This window comes from Chinchilla lanigera, unplaced genomic scaffold (genome assembly GCF_000276665.1).
Source record: "Chinchilla lanigera isolate Chin_1 unplaced genomic scaffold, ChiLan1.0 scaffold00014, whole genome shotgun sequence".
Classification (NCBI taxonomy): Eukaryota; Metazoa; Chordata; class Mammalia; order Rodentia; family Chinchillidae; genus Chinchilla; species Chinchilla lanigera.
This window is the reverse complement of record NW_004955415.1, coordinates 7,807,847-7,811,610: the sequence shown is the minus strand read 5'-3', so window position 1 is coordinate 7,811,610 and position 3,764 is coordinate 7,807,847. Positions and strand designations below refer to the sequence as shown.

Here is a 3,764-nt window from a genome sequence, read left to right as displayed (position 1 = left end):
ATTAAAAAGAACGATTGCTTGCTGGGCTCAAGGCTACAGAGCCAGAAAGATGGAGGAGAGGGGACAGCCCAGTTGCTGGAAGAGACTTTGTATTATCCAGGAAGACCCAAAGACAGTACTCACTTTGTGAAATCATGAAATATTACAGACTTATCATAAAGTTTAGGGAAGAAAAGTACCCATTATCCAACTTGAGAAAAAAACATTATGAACAATAAAATGCCACACATTTATTAAAATGAATGAGCTAGAGCCATGTGGATAAATCTCAGAAACACAATACTCATCAAAAAGAGCAAGTGGCAATAGGATGCATACAATATGATGCCATTTATATCAAGTTTATAAACTTGCACAATGACGCTATGCGTGAATTTATTAGCGATGCAGGCAAAGGTAGTAAAAGTGTCAAGCCATGCAGGGGAATGTTAAGCAGTGCTTTGAAGGATGGGAGTTCTTTATTTCTCAGGTGACCTGGCCTTGTTCTCAACAGGGCCTAGGTCAGAAGCTCCCCTCCCTGCTGGCTTTACGCAGATGTTAGCCCCCGCTGAGACAGAACTCCGGGCAAGCAGTTTTAAATACACTGAAAGCAAAATTCTACCTTTGAATGTGCTCAGCTCCCATTAAAGTCCAGGGGCGCTCTCTCTGCAGGCCCCTGTCTCTTTCTGACTCCACAGTGCTTCCTGCATATCATGACATGTCATATTCAACCTGAATTCTGAAGGTTGGATGTAACATAAAAGCAGCCAACCAACAGCATAAATGTATATGAAATGAAATCAATAAAAAGTGTATTTCTTCCCTCTATTGAAGTCAGTCCTAGGAGGGTACATCACAGGAGCTAGGACAGTGCCGGGGAGATGCTAGCAGGAAGGATGAAGGCCGGGGGCGGGAGGGGTGGACCAGGGCTGAACGGTGGGGGATTTAGTGTTAGTATTCACTGTGTGACCAGGGTTTAATGAGAAATGTCCTTCCTTTCCCCTCGTCACTGTACAGAAATCAATTATCAATGCTTATGTGATACAACAGGGATTCCGCCTTTGTTCATTCTGCTTTATCCTGAGAATTACTCCTGAGATCACATTGATTTCTTTTGCAAAAGTTGGTAGAAGATTAGAAGTTTATAGTAAGATTAAAAACTGAAATCAGGCAGAAAGAAATGGTTTTGTTCATTTTTCCTGCTAAAACCACAGAGGAGCTTTTCTATTTCATGGTTATAAAATGCCAGGCATTGCAACGAGTCCTTTGTGTCAGTGATTTTGTTTGTTCCTTGTGATAAAAATAGAAAGGGGCATCTTGGAACTCATGTGAATCCAGAGGTACAGTGTAATCCAGGACTAAACTCAGGGAGCCAGACTCTATTATCTATCACCGCCCAGAACACCCACCCTCCCTAAAACCCATGCTGGGTGTAAATAGTGTTCTGTGTTTACTAACAAGGTAATTCTCAAAAGGTACTTAGATTTTATTTTACTGCCGTCCTGCTGGTAGGGCTGTGGAAAGGACTGGTGTGACCTGCTCTATCAGAAACCTTGCATTAAAAGCGATGATGTGGTTCAGTAGCTGAGGTCTTACTCTGAAACTGGGACCTCTTCTCTAATCCCCTCTTTGGTTCTAAAATAACCTGTGGCACCATTATGCCTCTTTGCTCCACTTCTTTTTTTAATTTTAATTTTTATTAGTACACACTTGCATACATAATAATTATATTCATTGTGGAGAATTGGAACACGTACATAACACATCTTAATTCTTTGTACCTCCCCTTCCCCTCCCTGCCCTCTTGCCCTCCCTCCATCCTCTTGGTTCCCTTCCCATTTGCAAAAGATCTGTCTTCCTGTTTCCTATTACCTGTCTTTTGTTTTTTGATCTTTAATTTACTTATACTTTGGATTTTTCATATAAGAGAAACCATATGCTACTTAAGCTTGTGTGTCTTCTTTTATTTAATATTATGGTCTCAAGGTGCAACCGTTTCCCTGCAAATGACTCAGATGTATCCTTCTTTCCAGCAGAGCAGTACTTCACTGTGTAGAAATACCATGTTTTCTTATTCATTCATCTGTTAATAAACATACAGGCCACTGTTATGGGTTGTGCTGTAAACACGGCTATGCATGTATCACTGTAATATGATGTCTTTAACTCTTTTGGAAGGACACGAAGGAGGAGAATGGCTGGGTTGAATGGAATGTATTTTTCCTCCACTTCTTTTACCTGTTTCCTCTCTCAAGCCTGGGCCTCTGCATCTTTTCCAGTATTCTATGTCTATCTGTGGTGTCAGGTGATTGGACCATAGGTGGACATCTGACCTTAAAGAAAGCAGTCATTTGAAAGCGGAATCAGCTACACTGTCTTCCAGGAATTGGGAAAGGAAAGAACTAAGAAATAATGTCTTCTTTTTGGAGCAGTGATATTGCTTAGAAGCTCCTAAAGTTATCAGCTTCACAACTGCATCCTAAAGACCAGCTCTTTTGACTTTCAGTTTGAGGAATTTCTTTTACCTTCCTCTTCTTTTTCTGAAGGCAATCATTAAATTTTTAAAAAAAACACTGCAGAAGTTTTATATGCACAATCAATGTAAGACAGTTCTGAGACTCAGTGTCCACTGGGAGAAGACAGAGCCTTTTCTCTTGGGCCTGATACTGAAGTGTAAATGAAGTCACAACTCAGGTTAATGAGCTGTTGAGCACATAGCACATCGCTCCTGTCCTGGTCATTATGATCATCAGGAAGAAGCACTTTCCTGATCCACAGCACAGCAACCCTCAGTGGTACTGCACCACCCTGGAAAATACCCCTTCAGGCTCTTTCCCGTCCCCCAAGGCGGCTGCAAATCCTTCCTGTCGCCTCCGTTGGGCCAAAGCAGCCAAAGATTTAAGTCTTTGGTTCGACCGGGCGTGGTGGCACACGCCTGTAATCCCAGCACTCGGGAGGCTGAGGCAGGAGGATCGTTGTGAGTTTGAGGCCAACCTGGGCTACAAAGTGAGCTCAAGGCCAGCCTGAACTGCATAGCGACACCTTGTTTCAAAAATACCAAAAAAAAAAAAAAAAAAAAAGTCTTTGGTTCGTATTGCCAGGTCTGCAAGTACTTTTCTGTTGAGCTCCACCTGGCACTTGATTAAATTGGTAATAAACGACGAGTACTTCAGGCCGTGTTCCTGGGAAGCAGCTGTGATGCGATTAATCCAAAGGGTCCTCAGGTTCCTCCTCTTCAGCTTGCCAGCCCTGGTGCATTTCACGAAGGCCCTGGTGACAGCCCTGACGGCTGGCCAGCAGGTAGCAGCGGTTCTTCCTCCCCCGAAAGTGCAGTGCATGCTTCCGCACGTCCTGGATCCGAAAGTAGCGGTCGGAGACGCGGTTCCGCAGCCAGAGCCAGGTCGTCAGGAAGACCATGGCGAGGTGCACACGCCGCGCTGGTCATTAATTTTTGCTACTACATCATCATTGATTCTTCAGTTTTAGGTGCGTTCCCCCAGATTCTAGCTTATTTTATGTTCCTTATACTTTGGAATGTTTTTCTTTTAGTAGGTGGTAATGGTGGGGGCTTACCTTAATTTAAAAAATGTGCTATTTTGTCCTTCTATCTAAATCATTCTATCTAAAGTGACAGGTCCTGAGAACGAGGTACCCGCGGATGACCAAGAAAAGTAAAGAGAGACAAGAAAAGCAAGAGAAGCAAAAGTCTGGGATCAGGGGGCTCTTGGACTGCAGCCCCGATTACTAATTTTAGTCACCTTTTATTGAGGGCGTAGCTAGTACAA

General features: G+C 43.2%; 1 pseudogene; it reads right to left on the bottom strand.

The window, feature by feature from the left end:
- Positions 1–2,768: 2,768 nt before the first annotated feature.
- LOC102016375 lies at positions 2,769–3,396 on the bottom strand (annotated as a pseudogene).
- Between the last annotated feature and the right edge of the window lie 368 nt (positions 3,397–3,764).